Source organism: Carcharodon carcharias, chromosome 19 (assembly GCF_017639515.1).
Source record: "Carcharodon carcharias isolate sCarCar2 chromosome 19, sCarCar2.pri, whole genome shotgun sequence".
Lineage (NCBI taxonomy): Eukaryota > Metazoa > Chordata > Chondrichthyes > Lamniformes > Lamnidae > Carcharodon > Carcharodon carcharias.
Genome location: NC_054485.1, coordinates 105552357 through 105573469, shown reverse-complemented (window position 1 = coordinate 105573469; position 21113 = coordinate 105552357). Strand labels below are relative to the sequence as shown.

The following is a 21113-nucleotide window of genomic DNA, read 5'->3' as shown; positions in this document are numbered from 1 at the left end:
CAAAGCTCGGAACCTCCTCAGGTAGAATTCCAGCATTTTTTTCCATTAAGGATTTAGCCACCAATCCTAGTCTGATAACAGATACCAACAAACCTGAGGTGCAAAAGCACAGTCTTCACGAAAATGGTGCATTCTGCAGAACGTCTCAGCTCTGTTTACGATAATACTGAAGGTGTGGATCAACTAGGAACACCTTTATATGAAGCCTCGGTAACAGCCCTGTGCACTGTATGCCGATCCTGGTCAAGTAGTTCCATTAAAAATAAATGAAGTAGCAACAGTAATCTTCTTTCCCCGATCGCTGCTCCCAGAACCAGCCATTGCCACAACCTGTGCCATAACTGCTCCCTCAAAAAAAAAACACAGCCATGTGGGCCCATTTCCATCACAACCTACGGTCATGTGAGGTCCATTTCCACCACAAACCACGGTCATGTGAGGCCCATTTCGTGCCCCTTTACAGTCTTGGCCAAAGTCCTGTCAATCCCACTCTCCACTGCATCTATGACAAACACAATGTTCTCACTCTGCCCCTAAACCCAGGTCACAATGTTCTCACTCTGCCTCTACACCCAGGTCACAATGTTCTCACTCTCCCTCTACACCCAGGTCACAATGTTCTCACTCTGCCTCTAAACCCAGGTCACAATGTTCTCACTCTGCCTCTACACCCAGGTCACAACGTTCTCACTCTGCCTCTACACCCAGGTCTCCAACCAGCCCAGGACCACCCAGCAGCCTTGCTCCACAAGACCATCACAGACTCCATCACAGTTTCCCCCTTGGGGAAAAAAGAAAGCTTTACCATAGTAAAGTTTTCGCTACAACATTCTCAAACGACTGCAAGTTCTCACCATCATAAACCTTCTAGCAAGTAGCTTATTGCATATTGTACAAGTAACATTTTTGCCATATTCCATAATTATACATTCCAATATTTACAAAATCATAAGGGCTTAACCAAACAATTGTGACAATTATGATTAGCAGGATTCAAACATCATAGATTTATCATAACTCAGAGGGTGGAATTTTCCATGCCCGCTGGCGTCGGGTGTGCTTGGCAGGGTGAGCAGGCCAGATTGGCTTCTCAACATTGTGAAACTAGTTTGTGATCGTCCACTCAGCCCGTCGATGGCGGGCCACATTTCCTGCCATCAGACATCGGGGACCTCATTGTAATACATCTGCATATCATTATAAGGTTAGCCTACCAGACTCATCCCCCCCACCGCTGGATTGTCTGCCCATCACGCCGACGTGTTTCACAACTTCACATAAGTGAAGTGCACCTGGCGAGCTGCATTTCTCTTGGGACTTTCAGGTTTGTTTGCCTATTTTGCTTCGGGCAGCACTCGCTGTCATCAGCGCCAGGCTTCGCAGACAGCACCACACCACTTTTAGGGGGCTCACGGGCAGGTCTCTACCTACCAGACCAGCCATATGGCAGGGGTGGCTTTTCAATGGTTGCAGGGCTAGTGCTTGCTTGGGGAAGGGGGGAGAAGTGGCCTCCGGCAAGGGAAGAGGCTGCAGGGCGAGAGCTATACTGAGGAAGGGGGTATTCCAGGGTTTGTATGGGGGCACAAGTTGAACTGTGCAAATGGCCTCAAGATGGTGAGGGCTGAGGAAGCCAGATGGAGATGTGAGAGTGTGTGTGAGAGACTGAGCAGTGATGTCCCTTGAGCTGGCAATGAGTGAGATGCCAGTGAATGTGTGATGCGTTGGAGAGTGTGAGTTTAGAGGATGAGATGGTTGCCATATCCGGGTGGCATGGATCATTCATCCTCTATCTGCATTGGATGGCCAACCTCTTCTGTGCAGCCTTGGTACTGATCACCACTGCCAGCGCCTACCAAGCCTGTGTGGTAATGTTGCTGCCTCTCCTGCAGCCTCTACTGGGGTAGAAGACATCACGGCGGGCCTCCACAATGTCCAAAAGGACATGTCACTAAACCTGGGTGCTGCAGTCTTCTTGCCGTTGGGGGGCCATGTCTCATTTGCAGCAGCCCTGGGCTGGAAGCACAAAGAGGTGTGCGTGCGGCTGTACTTTAAATGTGGCGCCAGGTGTGATGAAGCAACGAGGTGACCGTGTGGCTGGCGAATCAGAGCCCGCCCACCAGCAAAATGGCGTGTTTCCCGGGAATGCATAATTAATGTGGCGGGTTTGGGATGATACAGTGTGAGAAACTGCCATGGCAGCCAGTGCACATCTGGGGTGATTCTGCCGGGAGTCTTCCTTCTTTCCTATAAGCTTTAAACCAGGCTTGTCCAACCTTTTTGCATGGGGGGGGTCCACATTTCAAATTTCCTCACATTTGGTGAGGGCCGGTTGGTCAATGAACAAATTTTGGAAAGAAAAGGTTTGACACAATATAAAACATTAATTTTTTTTTATAAAAACCTGACATATGAATAGAAAAGAAACAACTTGCTAAACAAAAAAAAATCACAATAATAAATTGACAATTTAAAAAATGAGTAAAAAATAAAGACAACCATGAGAATGTGTGTGTCCAGCTCACTCCCAGCCTCAGGGTGCTCACTCACTCACACTCACCCTCTGAGAGATTGGGTGAGAGTGTCTGTTAGTGTGTGGGGTGAGGGTGAATGAGAACCCTGCGACTGGGAGTCAGCCAGACACACACTTGCCCCTTCCTCTCACACCCACTATACACACACACACACACACACACACACACACACACACACACACACACACACACACACACACACACACACTCAGCCACCATCACTCCCACCCACAGTCAGCCACCCTCATACCACCCAAACACTTAGCCACCCTCACGCTCACCCACTCAGTCTTGATGGTCAAGTACTTTCCTTGACAGCATTTTAAGCTTTCTAGAGAAGCAGCTAACTGGTCATTCCATACTACCCTCTTCATCTTGGAGGAACAACGCTGCTACACCAACATCATCAGTGTCGACAGCTCGCCAGATAACAGCAAGCCATCCAAGGTGGCTGCAAGAGCTGGCTCACTTATCTAAGCAGCCTTTAACTTCTCAAATGCTGTTTCGTATGACCCTGACCATTCAAACTCACATTTCCCTTCAACAAATTTGGAGTGATGGGGTGGTGTGCTGAAATTAGGGACAAATTTCCTGTAGAACACACACAAATACAGAAATCAAAAAGAAATGAGAGAACAGAGGTGCAGGGTAGTGAAGAGGTGAACGATAATCAAAGTGTGACAGGAAGGGGCTGAAAATATAAGCAGAAATGTGCAGCAGAAATTAGAACCAGAATGAGTAATGATGGTTAAAAAGTCAAAGCTTAAGGCTCTTTATCTGAATGCACGCAGCATTTGTAACAAGATAGATGAGCTGATGGCACAAATGGAAATAAATGACTATGACTTGACAGCTATTACAAAGATGTGGTTGCAGGGTGACCAAGACTTGGAACTCAATATTCAAGGAAATTCTCGTTCCCAAAAAATAGGCAAAAAGGAAAAGGAGGTGAGGTAGCTTTGTTAATAAAATAAAAGTATCAGTGCAGTGGTAAGTAATGATATAGGTGCAATAGATCGTGATGTGGAATCAGTTTGGGTGAAAATAAGGAATAGCAAGAGAAAGAAGTCATAGGTGGGAGTCATCTATAGAATCCTAAAGAGTTGCCTCACTGTAGGACAAAGGCTAAATCGGGAAATAATGGAGGCGTGTAAGAAGGGTGCTACAATTGTCATGGGTGATTTTAATCTGCATATTGACTGGACAAATCAGGTTGGCAGGGGTAACATGGAAGACGAATTTGTAGAGTTCATCAGGGATTGTTTCTTAGAGCTATATGTTGCAGAACCTACTCCAGAACAGGCTATTTTAGATCTAGCAATGTGTAATGAGGTGGGAATAATAAGACATATCATAGTTAAGGATCCTCTAGGGGGTAGCGATCACAACATGATAGAATTTCAAATTCAGTTTGTGGGCGACTCAGGTCTCAAACCAGTGTCCTCGACTTAAAAAAGGGCAATTACAGAGGTATGAAGAAAGAGTTGTCTAAAGCTGTCTGGGAAAATAGATGAAGGGGGAGGTCAGTGGATGAGCAGTGGCAGACATTTAAGCAGATACTTCAAAACGCTCAGCAAAACATTATTCCAGTCAAAAGGAAGGACTTGATGAGAAGGATGAACCACCCGCAGTTAACAAAGATGGTTAACGAGAGTATCCAATCAAAAACTAATGCATACAAAGCAGCAAAAACTCGTGGTAGGCCAGAGGATTGGGAACTTTTTAGGAACCAGCAGCAGATGACTAAAAAGCTAATAAAGGAGGAGAAAATTGATTATGAAAGCAAATTGGCAAGAAATATAAAAACAAACAGCAAGGGCTTCTAGGGGTATATAAAAAGAAAGAGAGAGTGGTTTGGAGGATGAGACTAGAAAATTGATAATGGGGAACAGGGAAATGGCAGATAATTTAAACCAATATTTTGCATTGGTCTTCATAATGGAGGACCCTATAAACATCCCAAAGATATCAGAAAAGCAAGGAGTTAATGGGATGAAAGATCTTGTAATAGTCTCTATCACAAGAGACAAACAAATTGACAAACTAGTGGGACTAAAGGCAGACAAGTCACCAGGACCTGACAGCCTGCATCCAAGGGTCTTAAAGGAAGTGGCTGCAGAGATAGTGGAGTCATTGGTCGAAATATTTCAGAACTCACTGGATTCCGGAAGGGTCCCAGCGGATTGGAAAATCGCTAATGTGATGCCCCTGTTCAAGAAGGGAGGGAGACAAAAAGCAGGAAACTATAGGGTAGTCAGCCTAACATCTGTCGTTGGGAAAATGCTAGAGTCCATTATTAAGGAAGAAAAAGCAGGACATTTAGAAAAACTTCACGCAATCAAACAAAGTCAACATGGTTTTGTGAAAGGAAAATCATGTTTGACAAATTTGCTAGAGTTCTTTAGGGATATAACAAGCAGAGTTGATAAAGGGAACTGGTAGAAATAGTGTATTTAGATTTCCAGAAGGCATTCGACAAGGTCCCACATAAAAGATTATTGCACAATTAGCATGGATTGAGGATTGGTTAACACACAGAAGACAGAGAGTCGGGATGGGTCTTTTTCAGGTTGGAAAGGCATAACTAGTGTAGTGCCACAAGGATCAGTCCTAGGGCCTCAATTATTTACTCTCCATATTAATGACTTGGAGGAGGGGGCAGAGTATAATGTACTCAAATTTGCTGATGATACAAAAATAGGTGGGAGGGCATGCTGTGGTGAGGTCATAAGGAATCTGCAAGGGGATACAGATAGATTGACTGAGTGGGCAAAAACTTGGCAGATGGAGTTTAGTAAGTGTGAGGTCATGCACTTTGGTAGGAAGAATCTAAAGGCAGAGCATTACTTAAACAGAGAGAGACTCCAAAAAGGTGCAGCACAGAGGGCTCTGGATGTTCTTGTGCATGAAACACAAAACGTTAGCATGCAGGTGCAGCAAGTAATTAATAAGGCAAATGGAATTTTGGCCTGTATTGCTAGGGGGTTGGAGTTTAAAAATAGGGATGTCTTGTTACAACTGTGTTGGTGAGGCTGCACCTGGAATACTGTGTACAGTTTTGGTCCCCGTATTTAAAGAAGGATATACAGGCATTAGAGGCAGATGAAAAGAGATTCACTAGGCTGATCCCTGGGATGAAGGGGTTGACTTATCAAGAACAGCTAAACAGGTTAGGCCTTTATTCGTTAGCGTTTAGAAGAATGAGGGGTGATCTTATTGAAACATGCAAGATTCGGAGGGGGCTTGACAGGGTAGATGTTGAGAAAATGTTTCCACTACTGGGGGAATCTCGAACTAGGGGACATAGTTACAGAATAAGGGGACACTCATTTAAAACTGAGATACAGAGGAATTTTTTTTTCTCAGAGGGTAGTGAATGGCTGGAATTCTCCAACCAGAGAGTTGAGAAGGCTAGATCACTGAAAGGATATAAAGAGAACGTAGACTGATTTTTGAAATATCGGTGAGTTGAGGGTTATGAGGAGCTGGCACAAAAAAGGAGGAGTTGAGGCCTGAGGCAGATCAGCCTTGATCTTATTGAATGGCAGGGCAGGCATAATGGGCCAAATGGCCTACTCCTGTTCCTATTTCTTATGTTCTTAATTCTGTCTGGGGTACTAACCACACAATTCACCTCACTGAACTTCCTTTTGATACAGTAGGGTCCACTAAACCTAGCCCTCAAGACAAAAAGCCTAGCACAATATCCCCTGGTCCAAATGGGCGGAATTGTCCCAGATTTGCACTAAGTTCGGTAGCGGGAGGGAAAAGGATATTTTACCTGCTGGCTGCAATGGCGGCTTTTCACGCCATATTGTCCCATTCCCGCCTCAATAATTACTCAGCCACAGGAAACAGCTGATGGGCTGCCTCCGATTTGTCCCCTACGCCATTACCTCGCAGTTTCCTCATGCAGGGCACCATATTTATACTGCAGCAGCGTGCACATTTCTCAATGTTTCCAGCCCAGGAAGATAACAGTGAAGACATGGCCCCAAAAGCCAAGAAGAGTGCAGCACCCCGCCTGCAAACTGGTTGCACGGTGGCGTGAAACTGATTTTTGGCCTTCTTGCCATGTTGTCCACTCACGCTCGTCATGATGCCCAGCGCCAATGGGGATGGAAAATAACGTGTGCCTTAGCTGTTCTGTCCACTTGGGCTTTCATCACTGGTTGAGAAGCTTTGAGATGTTCTCGAGGCATTGCACACAGTCTTTGGAACCATTCTCAGAACTTTGACACGTAATCTAGGTGGGCAGTTTCCTCCCTCGCCCCAGGCCAAAAATCTTTCCTTAACGAGTTTAAGGGGGTCCCTGATGCCCATAGTCCAATTTGAAGGAACTCGAACCAGTAAACTCATTTGGTGTATCCCTAATCATGAGTAACAAAAGCAATATCCTCTACCCTCATCCTGATGATGCTCAAAACAATAGACCCTAATCATACTCTTTCAGATTTGGTGGTATCTCTCCAAAGCACCTTGGCACTGTGGGTGGTAAGCAGACGACTGGAGTTGCTCCACTCCTAAATTACACATGCCCTCCTGAAACATGCCAACATGAAATGTGGCCCCAAGATAGACTGAATTCCTTTTGGCAACCCATATCTGATGAAAAACAGGACCAACCCTTCAATCCCAACTTTCACTGTAATCTTTTAATGCCTTTGGAAATCAGGTGCACAAATCCATGATGGTTAGGAGATACTTATGATCTGATTTAATCTTGGGCAGAGGTCCAATACAATCCATAGGAACCCTATTAAACTGTATCAGTATTAAATGGGGCTGGTTTGACCGAAGGCTGTGGCTTCCCAACCATCTGACATGTGTGACATGTCTTGCAAAAGTCAACCACATCCTGATGCAATTTCAGCCAATAAAAATGCACCATTTCCCTCGCCTGAGTCTTTAACTATCCAAAGGACCTACAAACGTAATCTCACGGGCAAGTCTTCAAATTTAACAAGATTGAACAACAATTTGATGTTGTTCATCAGCTGGACTTTGGGGAGGTCTCCACTTCCTCATCATAATGTAATTCTTGATATGAACACACCAAGGGGCCTTTTCAAATTCTGCCTCAGAACGTGCAGTCTGAGACAAACTCTTCAAATCAGGGTCTGCCTGTTGTGCTTCAAAAGAAGATTTGCTAAATAATTCACCATTCTTATTGTTGGAGCATTTAACATCAAAATCCACAGCCAAATCCTTGAAAAAGGTTTCAGCCAACCAAACATCTGAATTCTCCTCTAAAACTAGTGAATTTGCCTCGCCTTGTTTAACCCTGTGAGCCTGGAACCTAGTCATGAAACAACCCGGAAATAGTCTGGGAAATTCTTCCTGCAAAACCTCAGTTTGAACAGCTTCAGCTGGCTCTCCTGAAACCACTGGCAACACCCTATCATCAGTCAAATCACATCCAAACAAAAAATCCACACATTCAATAGGAAAACAAGGAATAACGCCAACGCTAACAGGACCAATGACAATGTCACACTTTAAATCAACCCTACACAAGGAAAAAGGTAAATAATTTCCATCAATACCCTGAATTTGTATTCAGCCAACTGCCTGGAGGGAAATTCTTGTCATCCGCCAACTTCAGTGACTGTGTCACCCCTGGATCTCCAAGGGTGGCAACTGACTTGCCTGTCTCACCGTACAAACATGGGGAAACTGTACCCTCAAACAGAAAGCTTCTACAGCTTTCTGTAACCTGATTCACTCTGTGGACAATTGTGGGAGAATCTACCTGTTTACTGTGAACTTTACCCACTGGGACATTATTTCTCGGGAGTGGGGGATACCAACAGACCGCACTACTTTAACAGCCTTGTTTTTCCACTTCCAATACTCAGCTTTCACATGTCCTTTTTTATGACAACAATAGCATGTCAGTCACCTCGAACCACTCTTGTCCTCAAGACTTTCTCTTTCACTAACTTGAAGAATATCTGTGTTTTAACATTTGCCACCTTTCTCTGGAGAATCAGGGCCAGAATTTTATGTTTCCCCGCTGGCAGATTTGTAGGCGGGGCGTGGGGGTGGGGGGAGGGGGGGTGGTTGCGGGGGTGAATATGGAATAGCATGAATGGGCTTCCCACCCACCCTGCCCTCTCAGCAATTTTATGCTGGGGCGGGTGAGGCCTCAGACGGACTGCCTGCCCTTGCCCCAATTGAGACCCCTATGTGGCCAATTATGGGGGAAGCACAAAAATAATCAGGCTTAGGCCTCAGGCGGAAGCCTCCATCAGAAGCCCCTTTTAACTTCGGGTCCTGCACCCCACCTTAAGGTCTGACATCGCTGGTCCTCACCCCCCACCCCGGGCTCTCCCTTAACACCCCAATACTCCACTGTCCACCACTTCCCAGGCCTCCATTACCCTCCCCACCCTGAGACCCAAAAATTACCCTGTCCTGGACACCTGGGACTGAGGCTCTGGGGACTGCTTGCAATCCCAGTCTTGTCCACTGCAGCTTCTGGCACTGCAGCGACTAGAGAGCTGCCAGCCAATCAGACTGTCTGGCAGCTCCTTAAGGTGGGGCTTCTTCCTGAGTGAGGGCCGGAAGTCCTGCCTAAGGTCAATTAACACACATTGCAGCTTGAAATCGCTGTGGGGCAAGCAGTGTTGGAGATGTGTTCCTCGTCAACTCTTTGGATGGTGGTACAGAAAGCCCACCATCCTAAAAATCTTGGCCCAGGTTTTCTTTTTATTATCAAATTTCCTATCTTTCCAATTTCTCTGGAAGCCTCCAAACTGGGGCCTGTTACCAGTGTTCTTTTGTGTCAATTCATAATCATCTGACAATACTGTAGCTCCCTTTATTTTACGAACATTATGGTCTTCCAGGTGGAAACTTATTTCCTAAAGGACACTCTTTTTGAATTTTTCCATCAGAATCCCTTCCCTAAGGTCACAAAGTCTTGTGCAACATTCATCAATCCATCTATCGAAGACCATTTCTTCTCCCTAGGAAATTGCACAAAAGTCTGGCTCTGTTTCCTTTACAAATTTCTGTTTTTTTGTCTATAAACCTCTGGTATCAATTCATAGACATTTAGACTGGCAGTTTTTAACTCTGTTATTGTCATCAAAGTGCTTTTCTGAAGGAGATGTTTATACCTCCAAGCTTTCCCTGTGAAAACACTCTGTAGGAACAGAGTCCAAGATTGTTCAGATCAATTCAAAACAATGTCAATTTTCTCAAATGACACAAAGTACATTTCTACTCCTTTCTTACTAAATTTAGATAACAAGCAAATACCCTTGGCCAAAACAAAACAGGAGTTGGATCTCGGTCATCCTTACCTTTCTCTGCCAGCACCCGTTTAAGTACTTTAAACATTTCCTTTTCAAGTACTAATTTATTTCTTCCGAATCATTCCTCTTTCTTTTTCTCTTTCCAACTCCAGTTTCTTTTTTCATTTCTCTTTCAAATTTTAGTTTTTTTCTTCTCTTTCCAATTTCATCCTCTCTATTTTGTACCGTCTTATCTCTCTTGCTTTGTCAAATTCAAGCCTGGCTAGTTATACTTCAGCAATAGCAATTTTTTCTTGCATTTCAAATGATGAGCTAATTCTTCACGATCTCTGCCTTCCGAGCTCCTGATTTTAAGCTGACACCTATTTTCTCTGCTGCAACCTTCAAATTGTCTTTTGTCAACTGTTCCAAGGCACTGGGGGACAAATTCTCTCTCCACAAAAGCCTGAACATCAAATCTACTCATGTTGATTCCCTAATAAATACAGTAAAAGTAAATGTGAAATCCTGTTTGTTTAAATTCTAGGAAGTTCAGTGAGCCTGTTCCACAGCCTAATTCAGAACTATCCCAGACAAGATCCCTCAACAGGAAAACCAATGGATAAGATTTCACTTTTAGAATTTTAACTTTAACAATCAAAACAAAATCAACATGAATGAAACATGAATTAATATACAAATTGTGGCCAATACGAACTGCATGTTACACGTTAACTAGCCAAAACAACAAAGATCGATCTCACAAATTTACGGGCAGTCCACTCAGCATATATTGCATTCATTTCAGCCACAAAGTCCTTCAAAGCTCCGAAGTTTGTCACATAGACATTGAGTTCATTTTCTTTTATTGGATTTAGGTAGCCAATCCTCATCTGAAAATATCTTGCACCAACTCGAGTTCTACAGGCATAGTCTTCACCAAAATGGTGCAATTTGTAGAACCTCCCCAGATCTGCAAAAGATGATCTTAATGACATGGATCCACCGTAAACACCCTTATCTGAACCCTCAGTAACAACCTTGTGCACAGTACGGCCGATTCTGGTCAATCATTTTCTTTAAAATAACTGAGGCATCAGCAGTAATCTTATTTTCCTTTATCTCCACTTCCATATCCAGCTTTCATGCCAGCATGTGTTTAATTGTACCACAGCTACTAAAAAAAAAACCCTTTGGTCACATGGGGTCCATTTCCACCTCAACCCTGGATCACGTGGGCCAGATTCATACCTTTTCAGAGGTTTGGCCGAAGACCCACCAATTCCCGCTCAATCCCCGACAAACACATTAGTTTCATTCCGCCTCTGCACCCCAACCTCCACTGTGACAGCCCACCACCTGGCACAGGTCCACAAAACAGCCCTTCCCCACTCCACCATCATGAACTCCATCATAATATGATGATCTCAGTAAATAAGTATTTCTAATTTAATGTCAAAGAGAAATTAACTTGGGACATATCTAGTTTTTTAATTAATATTTTCTCTGCATATCTAAGTAGTTGAGAGAAAGGAGAAGAACATATTGGGGCTGGAACTTTTCCAGAATCTAAGGATTCTTAGAAGATTACTGCCAGTGCATCCACTATCTCTGTAGCTACTTCCTTTCATATCCTACGATACAACCCATCAGGTCCAGGGGACCTATCAGCTTTAGCCCTATTAGTTTCCCTAATACTTTTTCTCCAGTGATACCTATTATATTTATTTCCTCCCCGCCACCTTTTGCCCCTTGATTATTTAGTATTTTTGGAATGCTATTCATGTCTTCTACTGTAAAGACTGATGCAACGTATTTATTCAACTCCTCTGCCATTTCCAAGTTCTCCATTATTATTTCCCCATCCTCATTCTCTAAGGCACCCATGTACACTTTGGCCTCTCCCTTCCTTTATATATATTTAAAGAAGCTCTTACTGTTCCTTTTTATATTACTTGCTATTTTACCCTCAAAGTTTATTTTCTCCCTCTTTATTATTTTTTGGTTATCTTTTGTTGGTTTTTAAAGCTTTCTCAATCCTCTGGCTTACCACTAATCTTTGCCACATTATATGTTTTTTTCCTTTCAATTTGATACTATCCTTAACTTCCTTGGTTAACCATGGTTGGTTCATCCCCTTCCTGGAACCCTTCTTCCTCACTGGGATATATCTTTATTGTGAGTCATGAACTATTTTCATAAACGTCTGCCATTGTTCATCAACCATCTTTTATGCTAGACTCCTTTCCCAGTCCATTCCAGCCAACTCTGCTCTCATTCCTTTGTAATTACCCTTACCTAAGTTTAGCACAGTTGTTTCTGACCCAGGTTTCTCACGCTCAAACTGAATGCTAAATTTTACCATGTTATGGTCACTGTTTCTTAGGGGGTCTTTTACTCTGAGATCATTGATTAAACCAGCATCATTACACATTACCTGATGCTTGGTTGGATCCACAACACATTGCTCTAGGAAACTGTCCCAAATACACTATGAATTCTTGCTCGTAGCTACCTTTGCCAATATGATTCTCCCAATCTACATGAAGATTAAAGTCACCCATGATTAATGCCTTTTACATGCCTTTATTTTCTCCTGATTTATTCTCTGACCTACAGTTTGGCTACTGTTAGGGGGCCTATAAACTACTCTCACCAGTGTCTTACCTCTTTTTGTAGGGGACGGGAAGGGTGGTGAAAAGAGAGAGTTCCAGATTTATATTGCCCTGTGTGAGAAAAGGTGCTTCCTGATTTCATTCTTAAATGGCCTAGCTCTAAATTTAAGATTGTGCCTCCTTGATCTGAACCTCTCCCAGAGAAAATGAATTTTCTGTAATACCCTATCAAATCTTTTATCATTTTGTGTGGCACTATCACCATGCTAAATGAGATAGATTTCAAAAATATCTAGCAACTCAAGACTGGGCAACCATGTGGGCCATCAGCAGCAGCAGAATCATATACAACCACAAACTGGAACCTCATGGCCCAGCAAAATCCCCACTCTGCCATTACCACCAAACCACGGGATCAATCCTGGTTCAATGAGCAGCACCAGGCATACCTAAAAATGAGATGTCAACCCGGTGAAACTACAACTGAGGACTACTTGCATGCCAAACAGCAAAACAGGGAAGTGATAGACAGAGCTAAGCAATTCCACAACCAATGGCACCCAGTTTGCGTTCCGCCAGAGACACTTGCAGCTCCTGTCCTCATTACAGCCTTGATCCAAACATGAACAAAAGAGCTGAATTCCAAAGGAGAGGTGAGAGGGACTGCTCTTGACATCAAGGCAGCATTTGACCAATTGTGGCAACAAAGTGCCCGAGCAAAACTGGAGTCAATGGGAATCAGGGGGGAAACTCCCCACTGGTTGCAGTCATACCTAGCACAAAGGAACATAGTTGTGGTTGTTGGAGATCAGTCATCTCAGCCCCAGGACATCACTGTGGGGATTCCTCAGGCTAATGTCCTATGTTAATGTTGCAAATGCTGTGACAATTGAGTGCATGCTTTACTTACGAATAAGAGCAGCTGATACTAACTGGGAAAAGGTTAGGACTCATATATAAGAACCAGTTTCCACTTGTGGGAGGAGAGGCTACGTGGAAGGAAAAAGCAGTCTACACTTATATTTTACAGGGTCTTGTGAATAAACCTATGTTGAAGACCAACTGGATCCAGCTCCTTTGCAGAAAGATATACAGCAAATTAAGATCTTAGGCCCAATCATTTTCAGCCACTTCATCAATGCCCTTCCCTCCTTCATAAAGTAAGAAATGGGGATTTTGACGATGATTCCATGGTGTCATGACTCCTCAGATACTGAGGCAGTCCAGGTTTGGGCTGATAAATGGCAAGTAACATTCATGTCACACAAGTGCAGGCAATGACTATCTCCAACAACAGGGAATATAATATCTGCCCTTGGCATTCACATGATATTACCATCAGTGAATCCTCCACCATCAATATGCTTGAGGTTAACATTAACTAGAAACTTAACTGAATAAGCCATGTAAATACTGCATTTACAAGAGCAGGTCAGCAGCTGGGAGTTCTGCAGAGAGTAACTCATCTCCTGTCTCCCCACAGTGTCCTCTATGTACAAGGGACATGTCATGAATGTGAATGAATAACTCTACTTGTCTAAATGAGTGCAGCTCCAACAACACTCAAGAACTTGACACCATCCATAAAAAGTAGCCCACTTTGATAGGCACTCCATCCATCAACCACATTTTCCCAACAACTGATGTTAGGCTAACTAACTTGTAGTTTCCTGATTTCTCTTTCCCTCCTCAGGGCTGACCTGTCCTCTCTCTCCCTTATCTTGTTTATGTGTTATATCAAGACTTTCACAAAGACCACCAGGAAGCATTTGGCCATAAGAGAGGTAACAATCACAGGCAAATGAGGCACGCATGTGGAAGCCTCCCTCTACCTGGATGACATCACTATCTTTTGCTCACACAGACTGGTGAGCATCAGTGAACAGTTCAAACTGACCTCGGCAACCAAAAACCAGCGAGCGAGGCCATGTTCCTTGGGAACAGGGTCAACTGATCCTTGTTCCCCTTCACCATCTGGTGTAAAGCATTTTGATATTTTGTGTCTTTCTCTGTTGCTGTAAGACCTCCCTTTGTATCTTTTTAATATGTATTATCTTTAGACTCGGGGCAAAATGTAACTAGTTGTGAGGTGGATCAATGCCCTGAGCTCAGAACCAAATGGTAGGAACATGGAGTGCGGAGGACATCTGGCAAAGGGAGAAGATTTTTGACTGAAGACACCAACTCAGAGGCTTGCATGGAACTTTTTTAAAAAATGATGACTGGATTAGGATATACAGACAGACGTGTCAGGACATGTCACTGGGTGGTGGCTAACCATTAGACACCCTGATTACAGAAAGTGACCTAGACAATGGTCTCTTGGGTATGTGTGAATGGCTTTCTTCCTGCCTTACCAAGATACAGAATTCACATCCATTCTGGCAGGTACCTGGAGACACCCTCTGCTGAGAGCAGGAAATGATCATATGCAGGTGGTCTTTATGGTGTTAGGAAATAGAGATAGTTTACTCTTATAAGTCAGTTATTTTTGTATTTGTGGGTGTTAGGTATGAGTTTTAGCTTTAATGTTTAAGTTTGATTTATATTTCTGTATCTCCAGGCTAAGAAAGTTCAAGTTGAGTTTTAGTTTCGCTTTAAAAGGTGTTTGCATTTCTATTGAGAGTTTACAACTGTAAGAGAAGTTAAGCAAACACAAGAGTAGAAAAACTGTGCCGTTGCCTAGTAACAGGTGTCCAGAGAGTCAGGTCCCTCCCATAGACAGACAGAAGAAACTAGAAACAGCAGTTTTTGAGATCAGTTTTGAAGACAGCTGCCAGGCAGAAGCAGCCTAGAAGGGGCAGATAGCCAGTCCTAAGTTAAAGTTGGTCGAAAGTAGCTGCCAGACAGAGGCTGGAGAAAATGGACAGATAGCAAGTCCCAAGCTAAAGAAAAAAGTCCCCGAATCCAGAGGAGTGGAACAGGAGAAAGTCCCAAGAAGACCTTCCGGTCAAAGGAAAGACAGGAACCTGGAAAAGGCCCTGTTCAGTGAAGTTAAGAGTGAGTGGCAGGGAAAGGCTCCAAGCTTCAAGCTTAAAGCTCCAAGCTACAAGAAGCAGAGTCAAAGCAATATAAAGGCTTGAGAGAAGTCAGAAAGTCCAAAGAGGCAACTGAAGGTCCATATCTCTTTGCTATGGACATGTGAAGCAGTGGTGTTCTGTTGACAGCTGAGTTGGTGAGAGAGAGTATGTCGAAAACAACTTGAATGCATGTGGCAACCCAGAGGAGAGGATCATCGGAAGGAGAGTTCGAAACCCTGGAGGTGAACACTTTGTGCAAGGCATCAGAGAGAAAGCATCAGTTTGGGAGAAGATTCCAAAGATTGGAAACCGTCATGTGAAAGATGGAGTTCAGTGAGGCTGGTTGGCTCACAGTGTAACAAGCATCTGGGGTGCGGGGTGGGTAGTTGAGGAAAGATCCATAGAATCTGTGTGGGGTGGCATCTGTTGCTTGGTTTCAGAATGTGATGTGTCTGACCACAGGTCGCCAATTGGTTTATATGGACTGTATTTACTGTGAACATTCAAGTATAAGATAGCTTTTAGATGTTATATGTTACAAATCTGTATATATCTGTAAAGGTGTAGTTGTGCGTGAAGGAGCATTGCAATATAGTTCATCTTTTCTTGTTTAATAGATGTTTTATGCTTTTGTTAAAAGTTCATTAGCTGATCCCTGTGCCTCTGTTCAGTAGCCCCTCTCCACATATCTAAACAAACAAACAAAAGTTAGGATCTATCAAGCTGGGTTCCATCCTGGGATCAGGCTTGTCCAGTGGGAATTTCAGTTGGGGATCGTAACAATAGTCAAGGTGGGATTGATAATCCAATCAGATGATTCTATTTATGCCTAGAGACCAGGGTCAGAAAGGGATATAAAGCCACAGCTCCCAAGGACATTGGGGCTGCAACCGGGAAGTGTGATTTGGTCAGTCACAGGAAGTCACGTAGAGGAACGTGTTCAGTGTATCGACCACATGGGGACGAGCTCCTGCAAGCTCCATAGTTTGTTTTGTATCGTTGATACCAAGCACAGGGTGAGGACCTTAGAGGGTTAAGAGTTTTGCAGATTTCTGGCAACCACGAGTTGGGACCCCAAAAGGTAGAGAAATGACAGAAGTGATTGTGGATAAGTTAGTTATGAAAATGTAGTGGGAGACTGCCCTCTAGTGGGTTAGGGTAACTCTGGAAGCAGATGATCCGCTAGTGTAAGTTGATGAGTGGACACAGGGATCCACATATAAATGATCATTAGTAAAGCCAGTCTGGTTGATGACATAGCAAAGGAAGCGCCATGAAATTGAAGCAGAACTGATTAAACTGAGAAAAGAGAAAGAGGAAAGATCAGCCGTAGTGAACAGAATCATGGAACAGTTCAGGCAGCAGAGGGAGGATAGAGATAAAGAGGTTCTCCACAGCTTGGATGATGAGGAGAAAGGCCAATTGTTCCTTTTTACCTTGGTTCTTTCTGCTGAATGAGGAAAAGGCAGGACAAGGGCTATGGGAACAGATGAAAATGCAATAGAGAAGTGGAGAGATGGGCGAGTAAGACACAATACCTTGACAGTCAATGTGTTCATAATCAGCAGCAATGCAAACTCTGTTCTGAGAGAGAGAGACAGAACAAAGAATGAGGGCAGAGTGCTGAGGGAGTGAGAGAGAGAGATGATATCAGAGCAGCCCACAAGGTTCAACAGCATAAGAGGAACATACTGTCAGTGACGTATTGAGGTGCTGGAAGCAAGATTGCAGCAGCATCGGGGCTATCATTTGCATGCTTTGGGGAGGAAAAGCTGTAGACAAAGTGGATGGTGATTGGAGAAACACTATGTCGTTGCTGGATGGGCAACATTTGGGGATTTTGGCGCCAATGAGCCAGATGAGATTTCAAGCCCCAGCTCCCAATCAGCAATAGGTCAGGCCGGGCTCTTGATCGCGAATTTGTTATTCCCAAACCAGCTGAGGAATTGCAAAAAATGGCAGGAAACTTAAAGAAATTCCAGTTGGGGGAGGAACCGCACAGTCATTTCCTGGAAACTGATCTAATGGCCGGCCTCCACGGCTTGGATGATGAGGAGAAAGGCCAATTGCTATTTTTTACATTGGCTCCTTCTGCTGAATGAGGAAAAGGTGGGACAAGGGCTATGGGAACAGATGAAAACCCGAGTCACAGCAGCCATGGGATTGACCAGAGGGGATCCAATTCAGTTGTTAGACAGTCCTCACCAGAAACCCACAGAGTCACCGGCAATGTTCACCGATAGGCTTTGGGCGGTGTATGATCAGGTCCATGGGGGTGCAGCTCGAGATCGGGCACACTTACAGACTGGCACCTTGAATCACTGGTTGCTGACCGTTACAGCCCACTCTGCCCTATCTGCAGGCAGCCTTTGAGGACTTTGACCCAGATGCAGGACTCCTAAGGAAAATGGCCCTGAGGTTTCAAGGGGGACAGGGAGAAAAGGCAACTAAAAGGGGAAATCCCAAAAGAAAGGGGGCAAATAAATGAGATAAAAGGGAACAGCTAGAAATAATGGCAGCAAGAGAGAGGCACGAAAAGGTCAGCCCCTGAGTGTTACAACTGTGGGGTAAGGGTTACTTTAACCAGGAATGTAAGAAACCCCCTCACGACAAGGGAGGATCGCAGCCTGAATCAGGCAGGGAGGCTTCTGATAAAGTGTCCACAGCTCCATCCTGGGAAGACATGAAAAAATGACTAGCAGCTCTAGAAAGAAGATGGCTAGAGGGTGAGTGTGCTCAATGAGGAATGATGCCAGCATCCTTGAGGGGGATCGGAATTGACAGGGCCGCACCCAGCCTGAGTACCTGTGTCCACTCAAACACGACAACTGCAGGTGACCCTGTGTGGATGTGTGGGTGGAGGGGAAGGATGGTAGGTACCTGGTAGATACAGGAGCTTCTCACACAGTCGTCTACTCTTGTTGCCCCCTAAGATCCCCATGGCCCAGTGGAAACTCCTACACACTAGAGAGTGTCACAGGTGACTCAGCAGCTGGGCGGTATCCAAAACAGGTCAGAGATCCAGGTCGGACCTCTGATCACTGAATGGACCTGTATCCTGGCCAAGTGGTCAGACCAAGGAACAGGAGTTTTGGGAGCAGATTGGATGCTCCACCACCAGGTGGCGGTAGATGAGGCAAATAATTGCTTGTGGGGAGGGGTAGTAGGAGAAGACGAGGTTGTGGTCATCCCAGGGAGAAGCCAGAAAAGGTGCTCCATCACCTCACTGAGATCGTATGACTCCGACCCATTGATACAGCATTCCCCTTCTGATTATAAAAATTTAATTGGGAAACAGAGGGCCTTTTCTCCACCCAGAACCATGGTTGTGGGAGAGTGACTGGGATGGAGGTGCAGATAGATAGGGAAGCTATGGTACAGCTCTAGAAGCAAAAAGAGGCAGAGCATAACTTGGAGAAAACGATGGGATCCCTAGTGGAACAGGGAGTCTGCCGGCCAATAGCCACATCAATTCCCCCATTTGGCCTGTGAAGAAGCCAGGTGGACCATGGAGGATGACAATAGACTATTGGGTCTTGATTGAGAACATCCCAGCTTGTGCACCCTCAGTTGCCGCGGCAGCAGACTTGGTAGCTGCTATCCCTGTCAATGCCCAGATTTTAACTGTCTTAGGCATATTGAATGGGTTCTGGTCCATCCCAGTAAGTAAGGAGGACCTGTACAAATTTGCCTTCACCTTTAAGGGTTAGCAGAATATCTGGACATGTTTGCCCCAGGGCTTCCATAACAGCCCTCCATCTTCCACCAGTGCATGGCTGATGCCCTGAAATGATTCAGTCATCTGAGCCACCTCATCCAATAGGTGGACAATTTTCTCCTCTTCACTGAGACCAAAGGAACTCTTTGCAGAACTGCTGGTTTTGTTAAGAGAGGAAGGTTTTAAGATAAGCCCCAAGATGGCGCAGATAGGACAGTGGGAAGTCCAATTTTTAGGCTTAACAATAAGTCCAGGGGAACGGGCCATAGACCAGGGGAGACGGGAAACCATAGAGGAGCTTAACTGCCCTGGATCAGTGCCTGCCCTCCTATCCCTTTTGGGCCTCACTGCATATTGCAGGGAACTCATTGCAGATTATGGTGGGAAATCAGCATCACTGTTAACCCTGCTTAAGGAAGGAGTAGACTGGGAATGGGCATCACAGTGTAAAGAGGCTTTGTCCAATTGAAGGGAGATTTACAGTCAGCCCCTGCACAGGGTATGAAGGACCCAACGCTGGAAGTGGCTGCCAGTGACACCAGCCTACGCGTAGTTCTGATGCAGAAGTTACATGGTCTCCAGTGGTTGGTAGCATATGTGTCCAGAGTTGTAACATTAAAGGCTACAAGGAAGCTCAATCCTTTTGCTAATGAGATCAAGATTAACCCAAAGACTGTAGGATGCCCTCCCATACACCAGGACCAAAGAATGGTCTGGTTGTCACTTCCACATGAACGGTACTATGTCACGATGTGTATCATGAGGTAGTGCCAATAATGTTTAATTTAGCGGACATGCGACTGCCCCATGGTGCAAACATCAAACACGTGAACTGCAGAATCGAATGCTGCATCAAGTTTTGAGGGAATTCTGGGAGTGTACTGGCACTGCGATTGGTGAGGATGGACATGCTCGTCGAATCAAACGAAATCTCACTCGCACCAGCAGGTTTGACATAGCTCGATTAATGACACAGCAACCATATTTAACACTGGGGCATCACTTGTAAACAGTTTAGGTTTGGCCACTTTAGATGAATCGGTAAAAGCTGTTAGAGATAGATTAAGGAAAATATTGAATGAAATGAATGATGTGGAACAGGATGTTTTAGATGAAGACCAAATTATGACTGTTCATTTGAAAGATATGGTGGGGGAACTGCATGGAAAGAAGGCATGCTCACCACATGAATTAAATTCTGAAAGAAGATAAAAATGCCCCTTTGCAAGCTGTGGAAAAAGATGCTTGCACAACGTATAGTTCTTGGTTGGTGGAACAAGCCTGTGAAAACCTCCCAAAGGATAGTGGAAGGCAGATTGCCTTCCTGGGTCACTGACAAACATCTCAGGGCTATGTCCACTTATCAACTTACCACCGATATCTGTAAAATCAGGGGATTCGTGCAGGTATACCCAGTGAAACATGAGTGCCATCTGGGGAACAGTAGCATGGGCATACTAGGGTTGGTTCTGTATTATCCTGTCCTAAAGGAAGGGGAAAAAGCTAATCCTCTTTTTAGAGTCGAAAACCACTGGGGTCAGGGCCATGTGTCACATTATCAGCAACACCCTAGGAACGTGGCACAAGTTGGCGGGATTACCTGGGTAGACCCGGATTTGTCTGGGTGCGCTCGGAGAGGGGATACTTTTGTTTGCCCGTACGATGGAACTGAAAACGCAGCACCGACCTGCAGGTTATTCTTGGGATCAGAAAGGGCCTAATTGCTCGATCATGACGACGCTAGGAACATCTGACATAAAGGAAAGGGGGAACATTGTGTCACAACCACACGCTGGGAATCCCAGTATGGGGACCTGATCTGTCTTTTTATTTTACCCAAGCTCGACTTGCTAGATTGGCTGCATGAGTATTATTGAATGTTTGTGCTCATGGACAGGTGAATATTACTGTAAGGGAAGATTTGAAAGGACAGCTACATGATTATGTTGCCTAGTTTGGGTATGACTTACCCCCATTGCCCGAACATC

The 21113-nt window shown here is 44.6% G+C and overlaps 1 protein-coding gene across 7 annotated transcripts in view; it reads right to left on the bottom strand.

Moving 5' to 3' along the window:
• Window positions 1-21113, bottom strand: part of LOC121291467 (butyrophilin subfamily 3 member A3-like) — a 303402-nt gene that overhangs the window by 41938 nt on the left and 240351 nt on the right. The window lies entirely within an intron of this gene.